This window comes from Dipodomys ordii, unplaced genomic scaffold, assembly GCF_000151885.1.
Source record: "Dipodomys ordii isolate 6190 unplaced genomic scaffold, Dord_2.0 Scaffold11, whole genome shotgun sequence".
NCBI classification, from domain to species: Eukaryota; Metazoa; Chordata; class Mammalia; order Rodentia; family Heteromyidae; genus Dipodomys; species Dipodomys ordii.
In genome coordinates, this window is record NW_012267227.1 from 14,394,891 (window position 1) to 14,413,927 (window position 19,037).

Below are 19,037 nucleotides of genomic sequence, written 5' to 3' on the forward strand. Positions count from 1 at the left end.
AGGCACATTGAATTTTCTTCTCTGTTTATCTCATGCACATTAGTTATGCTTACGGAAATGTGGAGAGAGTCGATGAAATGTTAAGTTTTCCCTTTAGTCTAGAGATTTCAATCAGAACCTGTGTGCCAGATTTTGAGTAAATCAGCATGCCATGGCTCCTACTGCCTAGCACCTGTATTTTACATCAACTGAGCCCCTCCTTCCACTCAGTCTCACCTTTGGATCAAGGGGTATACAACTGACCCAGAGAACGCTGCTCTAGAGGCTGATGTAAGCCTAGGCCTACAATAGACCACGACATAACAGCAGAGCCGCAGATTATTAATAGGGTTCAATTCCCATCTCACAGCCTCAAGACAGGGTCTGAAAGAAGAAAATTACAAGAAGACAGCAAAACAATGGGCAGCTGAAGGAGGTAGGATAAGAAACAAAGTCAACAGGAAACCTAACAGGAAAAGAAGATAGAGGACAGGCGTTGGATTGACAGCACTGCCCTGAGTGACACCCCAGAAACTCTGCCATAGAGCGGAGAGTTCAAAGCTAGTCAGTCCCTGTGTCTGCTTGTCAGGCCTCCTGAAAACACGTGAGCTCCCAATACAAGAAAAGTGGTCAATTCAAAACATATTTTGTACCTTCCAAACAAAAATACTAGAGCAATGGTGATTGTTTTCATTTTTCCCTTCACCTCCCCAGAGAACACTTGACAATATCTAGAAACGCTTTGGGGACAGGAATAGAAGATACCACCAGTATCTAACAGTAGTATCTAGCACTAGATACCACTAGTATCTAAGCAGAGGCCGGGGATAATCCTAAACCTTCTATACTGCTCAGCCTTACACAACGAGCAATTCTTTTGCCCAGAAAACATGCATAGTTAGAAAACTGTGTTCTCAGGTACATCAGATTTTTGAGTCTCCCACCCTTTGCAGGTTTGCTTAGAAAATGATGGCAGAAATATTGTCCCATCTTATCTTCTGTGTCTATGATTGAATTGTTATATTTTATTTTCTTTAGACATTTTCAGTAACAAGAAAGCCACTGTTAATGGCCGAGAAATGAGGAAACTTTCTAAATTCATGAAACAGGCCAACGTCATCTTCATGACGACAATCAGAACGTATCACAAGAAAAATGCAGCAACATTCTCAGCATGCACTCGATTTCAACCCACGCCTCTGTGAAGGAGAACTGAGTGTGATCACCTATTTTCACCAGAAATATGAAGCCTACTGGCCATAAAGTCAATCACACACAATGTTCCATCTTCACTCGAGCAACAAATGTTCAAAACTGACAGGCCAGAGTGAGCATAAGAAAGCAGGACTTGGGAAATAATAGCAGCACAATGGCTCTGAGGCTTGTGGTAGATAACCAGATGTGTCTTATTCAGTGGGGTTTTTAGGAGTGGTATGACAGGGTGAAACCAAGAGGAAAGTGAACATCCATGAAGAGGTGAGGATAGTTTCCATAAATCTCGTTTCACATGTGGATTATTGAGCTGGTCTTCTGATGGGGCTTCCTTGATTATAACCAGCATTACGGGGTCCATAAGTTTGCTAAGATTCCATGAGGCAGATGGTTTCTGTTCTCCTGTTACCATTACCACACATATTCCACAGGAAATAATAAGCATGATTAGGAAGGACAGATGGAATGAGCCAGCTAATGCAAAATATACCCCTTCACTTAGAATTCTTGTCCCTGGGGAGGGCTTTCATCCGGAAATTGAGTTGTCTTCTTGTGAATTCTTGATCTCTTGCAGCAAACAAGGAAACAAGCATTGCTTCTCCAGAACTCAGATTCTCTTCTTTGAGTCTATCCGGAACCAAAGATTAATTCATTCTGTCAGTGACCTAGGAAATGGAGAGGGAAAAAAAATGAGGTATTTTCTGCTTGGTTACTTTAGCTTCTCTCCCTACTGCAATGTAAACTGCAACCCAAGCACTTCCTTGAAATTTCAAATAGCAGCATTTTGCTGGTCTGCACTTGCCAACAACAAAAACAAAAAAATATCACCATGACTCTATTAAGGACTTCTACCTCCTTTCTCTTGCCCTTTAGACCTTTGCATTTCTATCCCATCTTCCTTTTTTCCCTGTACACCCCTGTACATCCCTGAACATCAATATCTTTAATCCAAAACATACTCACTTCCCAGAAACCTAAGAGCTAAATTGCACATAAACCTGGTTATGTGCAAAACAATGGAGAGGAAGAAAATGGATGACAGGGATTCAGAATATGATTTTTTTTTCATAAAAGCAGCAAAGAGCAATATCACAAATGGAAAATGTACCTCTTAAACAACATCAACAAAAACTATTCAATGTGTCAAGTCTTCTCTGGGCTGATCTACAAAACAAAACATATCAAAAATACTCTCCAACACAAAATTAGAACAAATCCTAGCTAGTTGGAGGTTTAGGTCAGGAGGATCATAGTCTAACACCCAGCTAAGAAAAGAAGTTTGAAAGATCCCTTCTCAACCACTAACTGGAGCCTACCATCCCAACTACATGAGAGGCTGGGGGCAGGAGGAGCTGTAATTCCATACCAGGCTCTGAGTAAACATTTGTGAGACTCCATGTGATTAAAAGAAGCTTGCAATCTAGGCATACACTTGGGGGGCGGGGGGGAATCCAACATCCCTCTCAAAATAACCAGTGTAAAACAGGGCTGGAGTTATGACTCAGCCAGAGAAGACCTGCCCAACAAGCGCAAGGCCCTGAGTTTAATTCCTAGTTACTGCCAAACATATATAGAATCTCACCTTATGGCCAGGCCAGTCCAGAGTCTCATCCTCTTTATGTTTCCTCTTGTTGGAGATGACAGATACATGGCATAATGCCCTGCCACCATCCCTAACCAATGGTTGAGATATTTTGTAAGTGTTTTAATCAGATTGACCTCAAATCATGATCCCAACTTCTCTGCCTCCCAAGTAGGTAGGATTATAGACTAAGAGATTTTTTTGTAAACTTGTTCTTATGCAATGCTATTACATAGACCAGGAATAATAAGGTTTCTTATCCAAGTGCTCAGCTCTATCCTGTGGTAGACAATGTGGAGAGGAATACGCGTGATCATGTTTCAATAAATGTTTTATGGACACTGAAATTTGGAAATATCACAGTGAAACACCTCATATTATAAACATGTCATAAAAAAAGAAATTTAGATTTTATATAATTTTCACATCTCATAAAATATTACTCTTCTTTTGATTAAAAAAAAACTGGGGCTTAAACTTGGGGCTTTCTACTCAAGGCTAGTACTCTACCACTTGAGCCACAGCTACACTTCCCCTTTTCAGTTTTGTCCAGCATTTTGAAAATCATTTTTTAGCAATAGCATGGATTCTGTCCCTGTACCATAGTCTAGAACACTGCTTGTTCATGGAGCGATTCTCAGAATTTGTCACTGGAAATCACAGCTTAAGAATGCCCAGATCTCCTTGTGTTGATAGCTGAGCAACTTTCTTTTCATCTGCAATCTAATAGTATGTATTCAGTGCTTGATTCTAGTGAATTGTCTTGCATTAAAAAAAATAAAAAGAATTGGCTCAAAGTGAATACAGTCTAGGAGCAAAGGTCTCTCTCATGGCACATTAATTCATTGGTTGACAAAAATAAGTCTTATGAGGTTTTCCCTTTTTTCTCCCAAGTTCATATAAACAAAGTTCCAGTACCCATAGCAAAAGGAACAAAAATAATATGAAAATAAACACAACTGTTAAATCTCCAAGCAAAGCTTAATCCCTCAACATCTTAACTATTAATTTTAAAACATCATTATCAGCTCAAAATAAGTCCAAATTTCCCTAATTAAAAAAAAAAGCCAGGCACTGGTGGCTCACCATTGTAATCCTAGCTACTCAGGAGGCTGAGATCTGATAATCGAGGTTCAAAGCCAGTCCAGTCAGGGAAGTTCATGAGACTCTTATCTCCATTTAACCACTCAAAAACCAAAAGTGGTGCTGTGGCTCAAAGTGGTACAGGGCTAGCCTTGAGCAAAAGAGCTCAGGGACAACACCCAGGCCTTGAGTTCAAGCCCCACAACCCACATAGAGAGAGAGAGAGAGAGAGAGAGAGAGAGAGAGAGAGAGAGAGATGCCCAAATTAAGATAACCAATTAATTGAAATAATTGCTTGTCTGGTCAATGGGAACAACAAAGACATAAGTTAAAACCATAAAACTTTAGAATTCCCCAATACCTAGATAGTACACAGAAACAAAATGTGTAAGGAATACACCTGGAAGGCAAAAATTTAATAGCCATAGGGCCACAGTAAAGACAGAATGGAAAATAAGCATCTAAGAGGCAAATAGCTAATTGTAGAAAATATTCAAGGGTGAGTCTTATAAAATAAATGGATGCCTAGTTATTCCCCAAAGAAGTATATAATAAATAAAAACCCTAACTTAATCTGTGCCAAATGGTTCCCGCAGTTGATGAGTTCTGGAATCATAAGTAGCCCAGGATTCCCCAGACTTCCACCAGATGGTTGGTTATAAGGTAGGTTGCATTACTAATTTCCTCTCATTCTTATCCTCCCACACCATCCAACCAAACCTATCTAAGTCTCACTTTTTACGGGGGAATCTTTTTCATTCATAACTGAATGAAAGACGGGATGGCCAGCAATGGCAGACTGTAGGAGCAGAGACTAACGGCCGCTGTTCCACCCAGTTGAAGTGTGTCCCTGCCACTTGCCTCCACCTGCTGTAGCCTCCTTGGCCCTCCTCCTGGCCTCCTCTATTTGCTGTTTTACTGGCCTGGCTTCTGTGCCCCTCTGGCTCTGGCTTTCACTAGTGGAAATTCCCCTACAGATAATATGTGTGAGGAGAGAGAGCAAAGGAAGTCTTTCTCTCAAGATCTTCCCGCAGGGCTGCCTCAGGCTGACTGTGTCCCTTGATTAAAGATTATTTGATCTTGTCAAATGTGGCTGATTCTACTGTCATTTCTCTGTTCTATGTTACCGCCCCCCAAAAAAATCCCTTCTTCCCATCTCTTTGGAAAAGAGAGGTGCTGCACTATCCTTAGTGGTTTCTTTTGACCACACTTTCTTTTAATAAATGAGCTTCTTTGACCACCCTTTATTAAATAAGCTTCATCAAGCTATATTGTTTTGAAAGGATCAACTACTTCTTGTTAGAACCCTGATACACTGGGCCTTTGTATTGCTTCTATGTTGGAAGTGAATATCCACAGACTTGTTCATGCTAGGACATGCCAGGTAGGGATCTTTGCACACACGGGAAGAGGGGTGTATCCATAGCAACAAGGGGTGAAATAGATGGGAGGTAGCAAAAGCGATGTATACCACGCCCACTTCCTTAACCACAGGGCCCTTCTTGGCTGACTGGTTGAGCAGAGATAGGTCCAGACATTAGCAATCTGGTTTGACCTGTGGGACAGTTCTGTTTTTTTCTTGATAAGACAACTCAAACTCAAAATTTCATCATCTGTGTGTCAGTGAGACACAGAGATGTAGGCATGCAAAAGGAGTCTGGGCTAGGAAAACCGCAAAGAAGAGCGTGAACAACATGGTCTAATGCTTCCTGTGGCACACCTGTCCCACCAAGCATCCCTTCCTGCACAGATCATTCTAGGTCTCCATACTGAACCTTATTTTTTAAAAGATGCATATCTTACAACCCTACCATATCATTTTTGAACATACATCTGAAGGAGTATGAATCAATAGACCAGAAACATAAAGTGCATACCCATAGTTAATTCCGCCCTGTTCACAATAGCTAAACTGTGGGGTTAGCAAAGATGCCCAACAATGATGAATAGATTAAGAAAATATGGTAAATATATCTTATGGAATATTACTCAGCCCTAAAGAAAGATGAAATTGTGTCCTTTGCAGGAAAATGAATGGAACTGAGACATCATACTGCTAAGGAAGGTTAAGCTAAGCTTAAAAAGCCAAATAGTGCTTTTTAAAAAAAAATTAATTTGTGGAATCTACACCTAAAAGACACACACAGACATGATTGTAACATGGGGCCATTTAGGGAGACAAAGGGAAGGCAGAAGAGGAAAAGAGAATGGAAAATGAAAAATATTGCACACATTGTGACTAATGGATGGAGATGGTATACGGAATCTCACTGAACACCATTGCATAACAGGGAGGGAGTAGATGAAGAAAGAGAGCCATGGAGGCGGTCAAAGGAATTTTATATACATGTGTGAAAACAGAGCAATAAGCCTGTATAGAGGCTCACGTCTGTAATCCTAGCTACTCAGGAGGCTGAGATCTGAGGATCCATGCTCAAAGCCAGCCCTGACAGGAAAGTCCATGAGACTCTCATCTTCACCAGAAAACCGGAAGTGGCACTGTGGCTTAAAGTAGTAAAGCAGTAGCCTTGAGCAAAAGAACTCAGAGGTAACACCAGGAGCTTAGGGACAGCACCCAGAATTCAAGGCACAAGGCAGGAGGGAGAGGAGGGTAAGGAAAGGAGACAGAGGAAGAAGGAAGGAAGGAAGGAAGGAAGGAAGGAAGGAAGGAAGGAAGGAAGGAAGGAAGGAAGGAAGGAAGGAAGGAAAGGGAAGGAGGGAGGGTTGAAGGAAATAGAGCAATAAAAACTTCTGACTAGCCGGGTGCCTGTGGCTCACGCCTGTAATCCTAGCTATTCAGGAGACTGAGATCTGAGGATCACAGTTCAAAGCCAGCCTGGGCAGGAAAGTCCATGAAACTCTTATCTTCAATAAACCACCAGAAAACCAGAAATGGCACTGTGGCTCAAGTGGTAGAGCGCCAGCCTTGAGCTGAAGAGCTGATGGTCAGTGCTCAGGCCCAGAGTTCAAGTCTCATGACTGAAAAAAACAAACAAACAAACTTCTGACTGTTTTAAGAGGAGGAGAAGGCTAGGGGAAAGCAATGGAGAAGGTTAAGGTTGATCAGGGTATATTCTATACATATATAAAAATGTCAAAATGAAACTCCCCTGTACAGCTAATAATACACTGGCTGTTTTGTTGTTGTTGTTGTTTTTTAAAAAAGGGTACAACCTCATTCACCACCTCTCCTGTGACCTAATAAAGAACCCACCTAACGTGGTCAGGAGTATAAACATCGTCAAGAAATGAGAGGTGAGCCTGGAAATGTGATCTCCACCTTCCACATCACAGAGCCTGGTTGTGAGTGTTTCTTCCAGTGACTAGTGGATCTTGTGCTCGAGAACACACCTGCAAACCCTCACTTCCTGGCAGGAGAAAGACCTCTCAACACCAGTGACCAGTGTCCAGGGATCTGGACTCCATTGTTAGAATAAGCCGAGTGCAGAACTCCAGCACTGACCCTCTCCTGCTCAAAAGATGATGATGAAACACCCAGAGAGAATGACACGGCCGGATCCCTCTGCGGGGACAGGCTGCGAGGTGAGCAATCAAACACTATTTAGTGGAACAAAAGGAAGAGGAATTAGGGCTGCAGGCTTCTGGCCCTTAAGCAGGAAGAACAGTAAAGCTCACCCCGATTCCAATTCAGTAAGACTCTTTTTAAGCTTCTCCAACTCTTCAATTCACTGCCTTCAATAGCCTTTTTCATCTCTCCAGGTCCAGATCAAATACCTTGTGCTCTGTGGAGGATTCTCTCTCCCGGGGGGGGGGGGAAATTAACTGTTCCTTTCTCTACACTCTTAAAGGATGTTAACCCATACTTTTATATTTCAGGCTTTGTGAGATATGTGTACCTTTGCTTCCCCGAAACGACATGTGAGCTTACCATCGGAAAGGATCTGTCTTAGTGATTTCCAAAGAAAAAGAGGGCCTGGATCCAAGCATAGTATTAAATGTTCTCTGAGTTTGTCAGTGACAGATGGTAGCTATCAGGCAGACAGTGGACAGCCCTTTTCCCCTACACAACCCTTCAATTTGTCCAAATGCAATGCCGGTAAGGAAATAAGAGTCTGCAGTGAATGTATAACTTGTTTTACCTTGTCCTAACCTGGCTTGTGAAAAGAAAAAGAAATCGTTGAGCCTGAGAGCTCATGGGAATAGGAGTAAGAATGGTGTTGAACAGTATGAAAGAAGAAAAAGAGAGAGAGAAATGATTATGGGCTGGTATCAAACCAGTCCCATGATGGAAAACTGAAATTCCCTCTCACTGGGGACTCTGAGCACAAAAATTATGAGATGCTTGGCTTGTCCATTGGTGAAGGATTCCTGTGCCGTTCTTCCCTTTCTCAATTTGAGGTGAGAACTATTATGAATAGACATTGAAATTTCCTGTAGGTATTGCTGGTGACGGTGGCAGAGATGCTCCAAGACAGAAAGCAAGTAACAAACAGTGCAGAGGGGTTAAGGTGCCATCAGGTTATAGCTGAGCTCAGCTGCATGCTCCAAAACTAGATGAGAAAGGTCGACCAAGGGAATATGGGATGAGGCACAAGAAGAATCTGGTACACACACCGAACCATACATTTTATCAGCCTCCTGTGATTTGTTTTATACAGCTTAGAGAATAAACCCTACTACTCTTAGGATTATAATTGCTAACCTGTTAGCAAAAAGAAATAAAGAAAGAAAAGAAAAAAAGAAAATGTCAGTGATCGAACTAGTGTTTTTCCCAAGCCTGGGAAATCTATGGGTATAAACGCTCACATTTCAATGGCACTGGCTCTTCAGTTTGGGTCTCTGCCAAATTCCTTGCAAACTTCTCTTCCAACGTGTTTGCAAATTCTCTCAAAGTCTCTTCCGAATTACTTGCCAAGGTCTTCTGAGCGTCTTGCAAGCTTTTCCAGTTACACCTCCAGACCTCCAGGGGGCGCCTCAAACACACCATCGTGTCCTTCCTCTCCCACTGAATGAGGCCTCTGAGGCCCAGGCTCACCTTGCTCCCAGTCAACAACCTCCCGGCCCAGTGCCCAGACGATACATTTCTTTTCATTTTCCTACACTAGAGCCATTCTGTGGCTCACAAGGGGAATAGTCTGTCCCCCCAGGTCAGTTTCACCAGAGAGGGGACAAGTAGCCTACTTGTGAACACAGACACAGTCATGACCACAGCCCCTTCAGCTTCAACCCTAGTCCCATGAGCTCCTTCCTCCTCTAAACAAAATCTACACCTTCGTGCAAATGAACAAACAAACAAACAAAGGCAGCAGCTCACTGTCCATCCCAGCAGTACACGCAAGCCCACAGCAGGCCCAGTCTGAGTTCCTCCAGGCTACTGAGAGGTGCATGTGGCCGAGAGCCTCAAGGATGCACACTATTGACCCTCAAAGGCTCCCAAGGTTGCTCTGTGTGTGTGTGTGTATGTGTGTGTGCATTTGTTTTGCTATACAATAAAATCCGACCAGATGTCCTTAGTAGCTTTTAGTCATGGCATTCCCTCATGTTTTGTTCTTATTCTTCCAAGGCCTGTGCATCTTGAGCAAGGAGTTTTACCAGGTATATTTTCAAAAGGCTAATTTCCCTTTTTAAAAAAAAAACACTTAAATGGACATACAATGTCAGTCCTTAGCCTTTAATTGTGGTGAAAGGAGATATATATATATATATATATATATATTCATATATATATTCATCACCACATGCTACAGTTTGGTCCAACTATTTAAGGAACAATGGCGGGTGAAAGTCAAGAGCGAAAGAAAAGAGCAATAAAATAAAGTGGCTTATTGACAGCTGAGATCCTGTGTGACATCTGTGGGTGGTTCTGTGGGTCCAGGATGAAATTGTTCTCACTTCAAAAGAGCCATCCATGAACTCTGTCAGTCCGCAACTCACTCTATAAATACATAAAGCACTTTCTCCCCAATGCCCCCTCCAAATAAAGATGATGCGAAGGAAATAATGTCTCAATCACATGTGTTTTAGTGAAAGGCAGCATTCCCCCCCCTTGACTAACGTACAAACCGAGCTTGAATTTTTATCCAACATTTGCCATGCCTCACTTTTACAAAAGCATTCAATTTATTATTCTCCTTAGACTTCACATTTTTAAAGAAAAAAAAAAGGCAGCATCAAAGTCTAACAGAAAATGAAAGCAGTGGTTCAAACATTGTTTTGTTTTCCTCTCCGGAGTAAATATTTGCGCTTGCTGGAGGAGCTTATGCTGATGTGTCTGTAAATTGAATATATACATATATTTCCTGTGAGAAGGTAAAGTAGTTGGGAACAACGGGACACAAAGCAGAGTTCACCTCTGCTTTCTTCCAAATGACCTCCAGCCCACGATGCAGGTGACATGTTTGAAAGAAGATGGTTGGGCTCCCATGGAAGCTCAGTTTGTGGAATCTGCTTTGGCAGACTGACAGCTGTGCTAAATGATGTTGAAATTACATGTAATAGATTTTAGATTATGACTATTGTCCTCTGGGGACTCAAGAGCCCCATGCAGTAAGAAGGGACTCTGTTTGGTTGTCTTCATTCCAGAGTAAAAAGGAATAGGCTGGTCCTATTACAACTTGACCTTTTCATTGGGGACAGAGGGGGAATGTGGTTAAGTAGCAGAGTAATTTAGCTAATTAGAAACTGCAGGTCCACAGTATCCACTGCCATTCATTCCTGAAGTGAAACTGACAAGGCTCAAGAGTTTTGAATATGATTCTTCTCCAATTTTAAGCTCCTAACAAACGAAATGCTCATTTCTTTCAATATTGTGATTGCAAATTTTTACATAGATGGAACTCAAATTAGCATCTGAAATTTTTACTCTATGTAGGACCAGTGAGCAGCTGACCTCCTGCAGATATTAATTTGTAGGCATGATTTGGGTTTTGTTCAGTTTGTGGGGGAGTAGAATTTGCGTGAGCCTGCCCAGGAAAAAGGAAAACAACGGAAGGGATGCAGGTGTCAGTCCTCAAAGAAATGGAGCAGAAAAGCAAGGACAGACATAAACTAGCACAATTGAAAGGATTCTAGGAAGCCCAAAAATGAGACTGAGGAGAAACTGGGTATGTGTATGAGAAGAAGAGTGATATGTGGAAAGGGTGGTGTGAGAATATTACCATGTTTTACTCAAGGACTAGAAGGCTGGGGAAACAGGTTAGCATAAATGCTGGTTCATGGGCTGGTAATGTGGTAGACTGCTTGCCTAGCATGCGTGAAGCCCTGTCTTCCATTCCTCAGTACCACATAAACAGAAAAAGCCAGAAGTGGTGCTGTGGCTCAAGTGGTAGAGTGCTAGCCTTGAGCAAAAGACGTTCAGGGACAATGCCCAGGCCCTGAGTTCAAAGCCCAAGACTTGGGGGAGGGGGGAAAAGTACCTGATTCTTAGCATGACTTTTTTTTAAAAAGGCAGGCCATGCCCTTTGGGGCAAAGTCGGTGTGTTTGCTCTCTACGTAACATCTCTGCTCAAATGACTTGAATATCTTTGCAAACATTCTATGAAGCAGCTGTGGAGAGAAGTAAAGGGGGAGGGGGGGTCAGGAGGAGACAACAGAACTTCATGTTTATCTATCTCCTCTAGCATACCATCATCACCATCCTGAAAAAAAGCATGAGTCGCATGGAGACAGCTCTTTTTTTTTTTTTTTATGAACTAAGCAGACCAGTTTAGACAAGAGTAGGTATTTTTTTTCCAACAAGGTTGGAAAGTTCTCTCATTCAGAACCAAGGAAGCCTTGGCGCTGTCCATGGTGCTGCTCACACACGTACAGTAGTCATCTGAGGTCCAGTTCTCAGCGTGGCCTCAGATCAGCAAATAGCAATCCTCAGGCCACACCCAAGGCCCGCTACCCAAGGCCTTGTGCTAGTGATTCATATAGGATCTGAATGATTCACACCAAATTCAGATGAACCGTCCTCACCCCTGAAAAGAACTGAGAAAGAGAAACAGGAAGAACTTAAGACAGAAAAATCCCCAGAGTAGTAAGAGTGTCGTTGCTCCCTCCACATCTTGCTTTGCCATCAAAAAAGAATCTTCTCAAGAATACAAAAGAACATATCATGCATAGAAATAAATAGAATTTTTAAAAATGAATAGAAATTAAAAAGCATACAGATGTTTGCTCAGCATTTTTTTTTCTCACTCGTGGGGCTTGAACTCTGGGCCTGGGCGCTTATCCCTGAGCTCTTCAGCTCAAGGCTAGCACTCTATCACTTGAGCCATAGTGCCACTTCCAGTTTTCTGGTAGTTTATTGGAGATAAAAGTCTCACAGAGTTTCCTGTTTGGACTGGCTTTGAACTGTGATCCTCAGATCTCAGCCTCCTGAGCAGCTAGGATTAAAGGCATGAGCCACCAGTGTCTATCTGCTCAGTATTTCTTTTAAATAAAGAAATACAGAGTGGGTAAACAAGGAAGTGATAAATCTAATTACTTGTATGAGTGAAGAATGGGCAGAGGGCTGGGAAGGTGGCTCAGCGGTGGAGTGTTTGCCTTACATGCATGAAGCCCTGGGTTCGATTCCTCAGCACCACATAAACAGAAAAAAAGCCGGAAGTGGCATTGTCTCGAGTGGTAAGATGCTAGCCTTGAGCTGAAGAGCTGAGGGACAGCACCCAGGCCTAGAGTTCAGCCCCAGGACTGACAAAAAAAAAAAAAAAAAGAATGGGCAGAAGAAAAACAGTAATCAGCTCGTACTTCTCCTATTAGTGCATTTTGACTTTTGAAGAAAAAAAAAAAAAAAAAAAGAATGGGCAGAAGAAAAACAGTAATCAGCTCGTACTTCTCCTATTAGTGCATTTTGACTTTTGAAGACATGTTAAAGTTGATACTATTGTTGTTGTTGTTGTTATTTTGTCAGTGCTAGGGCTTGAACTCCAGGCCAGGACTCTGTCCCTGAGCTTCTTTTGCTCGAGGCTAGCGTTCTCCCATGTGAGGCACAACATCACTTCTGGATTTTTCTGTGTATGTGGTACTGAGGAATGGAACCCAAGGCTTCATGCATGCTAGGCAAACACTCTACCACTAAGCCACCTTCCCAGCCCAATATAGTTTTTCTAAAAAGAAAAGTAACAATGGCAAGAAGAGTAAAAGAGGGGCTGGGAAGGTGGCTCAGTGGTAGAGCGCTTGCTTTGCATGCTCAAGGCCCTGGGTTCGATTCTTCAGCACCACATAAGCAAAAAAAAAAAAAAACCGGATGGGGCTGGGAAGGTGGCTCAGTGGTAGAGCGCTTGCCTTGCATGCATGAGGCCCTGGGTTCGATTCCTCAGCACCACATAAGCAAAAAGAAAAAAGCCGGAAGTGGCTCTGTGGCTCAAGTGGTAGAGTGCTCGCCTTGAGCTGAAGAGCTGAGGGACAGCACCCAGGCCCAGAGTTCAGGCCCCACGACTAGACCCAAAAAATAAAAAATAAAAAAGAAGAGTAAAAGAAAAAAATCTAAAACAAACTAAACCAAATTATTCAATTATATTTTAAGTGACTATTCTAAATACAATGAAGGAGAAAACAAAATAAAATATTAATATAAGGACATCATATTTGACTATCAGTCTTGAGTAGTTTTAGGGTAGAGAAAAAAGTAAACAAATACAAGCATTTTTTACTACATCGGTTTCTTCTAGAGGTATTGGCAAAGCACTTCTGATCCTATTCTAAATGTATTACAAAACAGAACAAATGAGCAAATTTATTGATTTTTCAGGAGCCCAGGGTCAATGCCTATTTGAGACATAGCATGGAGAGTCCTCAAAAAACTAAAAGTAGAATTGCCATATAATCCATCTATATCATTCCTAGACCCATATCCATAAGAATAGAAGGCACAATAACAATAAAATACCTGCACACTGGGCTGGGAAGGTGGCTCAGTGGTAGGGCGCTTGCCTTGCATGCATGAGGCCATGGGTTCGATTCCTCAGCACCACATATGCAAAAAAAAAAAAGAAAAGAAAAAAACCAGAAGTGGTGCTGTGGCTCAAGTGGTAGAGCACTAGCCTTGAGCTGAAGAGCTGAGGGACAGTGCCCAGGCCCAGAGTTCAAGCCCCATAACCGGACCACCCCCCCTCAAAAAAAAAGATACCTGCACAGACATGTTATTTATATATGTGTGCATTTTATATATACTATATATGTATATAATATAATAATGTGTTATTTATATAGATAAATATATATAAATAATATTATATATACTGTGCTGGTCCTAGGTCTTGAACTCAGGGGTTGAGCCCTGTTCCTGAGCTTTTTTTTTTTCCTCAAAGCTAGTGCTGTACCACTTGAGCCACAACTCCACATCTGGCTTTTTTTAAAGTTGTTTATTGGCCATAAGGGTCTCATGGACTTTCCTGCTCAGGCTGGCTTTGAAACACAATCCTTGGATCTCAGTCTAGGATTACGAGTGTGAGCTTTAATATACACTTTTTACTATCTTTAAGTAGTTGTACAAAGGAGTTGCCATTGAACGAAGCAGTTTATGAAGATATCTTGATCAATATCACTCCCTTCAACATTCTCACCCATCTGTCCCCTACCCACCCCTTCCCTCACTCTTCTTAATTTTGTACCCACCCATGTTTACTGCAGCACTTTTAACATTAACCTACGGCATCAGCCTAGGTGATCATCAAGTTATGAATGGATAGAGAAAATGTAGTAAGGTTACACACTGAAGTATTCTCTAGCCATTAGGATGAAACTCACTTTCAGGAAAATGGATGGAACTAGAAAGAAGTAAGTTAGATTCAGACAAATCTATCATGCTTTCCTCATATGTTGAGTAGAGACATACACACATACATAAACACACCAACAAATACATTCCTGACATGAATACGAGAGGAGAACTGTTGGGGTGAATCTGTGGGAAGCCCAGTACTTTCTCACTTTTTCTAATTCCTTCTCCATCTTTGTAAATAGTCCTAGGTAATGTCAGTAGGCAGTGTGTGCACTGTGTCCTGCCAAACTATAACAGCTTTGCTGATAGAGGTAGGTGTGTGTGTGTGTGTGTGTGTGTGTGTGTGTGAGAGAGAGAGAGAGAGACAGACAGACAGACAGACAGAGAATATGCTCACACACCCAGTGGCTAGGAGAGTGGAGAAGAAAAAGGCAGAGACCAGATGTTATTAGATCAAAAGAACTACCGTATGGGTGATTTGTGGGTTGTTTTTCCCTTTTTACTTCCTATACTTTATAATTTCCTTACAGTGAATATACATGCAGTATATTGGTGTAAAAGAGAGACCTTTAGATAATACTCATCTATTTTTTTTAAAAAAATCATGAATTCCTAATTAATCCATTCACTGTTAGACTGGCTAGCATCATTACTAACCAGAATCCCTGCCTGATGTATGAAGTAGAAACATAAATCAAAGCAGGCCTTTGGCAATGGTTTGTCAATAGTGAATTATAAGGAAGGTTTTTGTTTTGTTTTGTTTGTGTATGTGTGTGTATCCTTGTTTAATCTCAGTAAAATATAATCACCTAAATAATGTATGGCCAGGTTTATAGGGCTGGCATTCAGGCCCGTGAAAGGTACTAAAAATGTCTATAAAACCTATGTTAGGGCTGGGAAGGTGGCTCAGTGGTAGAGTGCTTGCCTTGCATGCATAAGGCCCTGGGTTCAATTCCTTAGCACCACATAAGCAAAAAGAAAAAAGCCAGAAGTGGTGCTGTGGCTCAAGTGGTAGAGCACTAGCCTTGAGCTGAAGAGCTGAGGGACATCACGCAGGCCCAGAGTTCAAGCCCCAGGAATCACACACACACACACACACACACACACACACACACACACACACACACACACCTCTTAGATCTGATAAACGTGTACATCTTTGCTCAACATGGGGTCCTGGAAGAGATAAGAGAAATGGTAATGATGGAGAGCGAGCTCACTCAAGTCATTTTCTTTTCACCAATTACAGTATTCTTCCAAGTGAAGCTGATCTGCCTGCTCCTTTCTCCTTCTGTCCTAGTGCTTAGCACCCGCCCTGCCCGGCTTTCCCTGGTGTTTCACTGTATCCTGTTATTTTCACTTACACCCAGCAGAAAGAATGGTGGGCACACAAGGATGCACAAGATGAGTGCATCACCATGGGACAAACGACCAAGAAGGGGAAAGCCAGGGCGCGAGAGCTAGAAGAGTTGGTTTACATCCTGGCTCTGCCACTTTGTAGCTGCGTTACCATGAACAAGGTACTTTACGGTTTCATCCCTCCTCTTTCCATCTGTAAACCAATCATGATGCAGTAGCTACTTCACATGCTAAATCGTGTGAAACACCATTACCTGGCACATAGAAAGTACTCTTTATAAGCTAGCTCGCCTTGTTATGGCCTCGTAGGAAGTAGAAAATGAAGTGGCAGATAAATAAGCAAAATAATGACTAAGTACAGTATAGAGAACATAGAATCGGAACAGACAGAGCAGGTTCTCTGAAACAAAGACAGAGAAGACTGTAAGGAGTTAATCTGAGACCTAAAAGCTGGAAAGGAACCAGCCACACCGAGGTGGGAGAAGAAGATTCCTGGCAGAGGAACCGAAGTGCCAAGTCCCTGAAATAGACAGGAACTTGGTAGACTAACCCTGAGAGAGGCTCCGTGAGCTGAGCAGAAAAGAAGCACAGAGAAGAGGGGGCAGAGAGGAACACACCAGGCGAAGCCGATCGGCTGCAGGAGGAAATGTCTGCTTCTTTCTCTAGCAGATGGGACATGGAGAGCCACTGGAGGATTTTTAAACCGGAGGATGACATTATCTAATCTATACATTTTAAGATTACTCTGACTAATGGAGTGAAGGGGTAAGCAAGACCAGGAACAAGGAAGATAGCAGGCGGGCGACTGCAATCATCCACGGTAGACATGATGCTGGCTTTAAAGGGTGAGGGGAGATAGTGTGAATAAATGGTTGTTATCTGCAGAGAAAAGCGCAGTTGTCTCTACAAGCGGGTAACGCATAGGAGAAGGTGAATGAATACCCCTTACTATCACCTGAAGGGAAGAGATGACTTTATTTGTAAACGTGGTTTTCCATGGAAGATAGGCCGTCTCTGTTGTCCTCAACACATAGCAATGATTTATTGAGTGCCCACAATCAGGCATCACTCTGAGGCTGACAGAAATGGCTTTGTTCCCAGGATGGGTACCCAAAGGCCTGTTTTGACTCATGAAAACTGTTCCTATAGCTGTCGCTTTTAGGTCATCAAAATTATTTTCAAGCCAGTGCCAGTGGCTCACACCTGTAATCCTAGCTACTCGGGAGGCTGAGATCTGAGGATTGTAGTTCAAAGCCAGCCCAGGCAGAAAAATCCATAAGACTCTTATCTCCAATAAACCACCAGAAAACCGGAAGTGGCGCTGTGGCTCAAGTGGTAGTGCGCTCGCCTTGAGCTTGAGGAACAGCGCTCAGGCCCCGAGTACAAGCCCCCATGACCAACCAAAAAAGAAATTATTTTCAACTTGAAAACAGGTAGGGTAGACTAGCACGGATAGGGTTGGGAGAGATGGGGGAGAATTATGAGAGGAGGTGAAATGGGACAAGATACATTGTACTCAGACACTGGCATGTTGAAATCCCTCTATACAACTAAACATAATTTAAAAAATCAAAATTATTTTTGCAATCCTTCTATGTGATTTTTTAGAAGCTGGGAATAGGTGGCCCTCACCTGCAATCCCAGCTATTCAGAAGACTGACATCTGAAGGTCACAGTTCAAAACCAGCCCTGGGCAGAAAAAGTCTCTGAGTCTCTTACCTCTAACCAGCAAAACAGCTTTTTGATAAGATTTGCTATTATTTGCTAAAATGGATTCCAACTAAAAGCAGGGCCCATGTAAATGTGACTTCGTTTTAAAAGAATCTGAGCATACATTCTGCTTCTACCCACAGGCTTGGCCATTTCATTGAGTAATTAATGCATTTAATTGCTTGCTGTGGCCATTACTTGGAGATAGATTTATTGAAACTTGAAACTTTGGACCAATTAAAGACTGCTATGCTAAGGAGGCTTATGAGGTTAGTAGTTACAGGAATTCCATAAGCCTCCAAGGGAAGTTGCACTGTATTAGTTATTCCCGGATTCCTTTCCATCTCTACCTGACTCCTAGTGTCATTTCTGTGTGGGTTTCCCTCTGTGTGTGCATGTATTCTTGTATGCCCATTTCTTCTTTACCAATTCATCCTCTCATATTCAAAAAGGCTTATTCCATCTTATAGCTGGGTGCCCCACATTGTTATTAGCACCAATTAGTTTTACAAGGGAATTTCATTTTTGACATACCCACCTACGCATACCATGTACCTTGATTAGGCTTTGTCTCTTCATCATTGTTCCTCATCTCCCTCCCAGATGTTTATACAGGATAATGAAAGAATGTAGATGCCTAGTAGGCAAGAAAGGAAAGGAAAACAAAGGAAAGACACAAAGGGCAGAAGTGAGACCAACAGAAATATGCACAGTAGGAAGTCCTACTCACAAAGCCAGGAGGGACATAAATCTCTCTCCACACTCCCTCCAAGTCATTCCAAAGATGGAAACACAATTCAGTGTCCGTAAGATGAAATTATACCAATTGCATAAGCTCCCTAAATCTGCATGGTAACATAATTTATGAAAATGATGCATCACAATGACACAATTTGTCAGAAAATTCCTCCACCTCACAAATGGTCCTGCCACATTTAATGAGCAGAAATAACTGGCAGAAAGTTCAGTCACCTTCTATGCTGGAAAAACGGCTTCCCTTGCACCTGATGGGAGTATTATTTCACATAGCAGGCAATAAATTTGTTGAATTCATTACCCACAGGAGAAGTATAGGCAGGAAATAGAAATGGGTTCAAAAAGGGTTGGTCAAATTTATAAATGGGGAAGCTGTAAAAGGTTCTATTCCTTTTGTGTTTAATAATATTTTATAGTGTGTGATACACCTTTCCTCTTTACCTACTTAAAGTGTATTCACGCTGCTCCTTAACTCTGATAAAACTGGAGAGGTGTAACATTTGATGTATATTTTTTTCTACATAGAAATATTACATTTTTACTCTCTCTTTTGGTCTAATATATTCTAATTTCATTGGGTGTTCAAATATATTCTCATACTCTTTATACTTTTAGTGTATTTCATAACACTACCCAACACAGAACTGTTAACTAAATTAATAACTCCAATTCTGTGGTCCCACTACT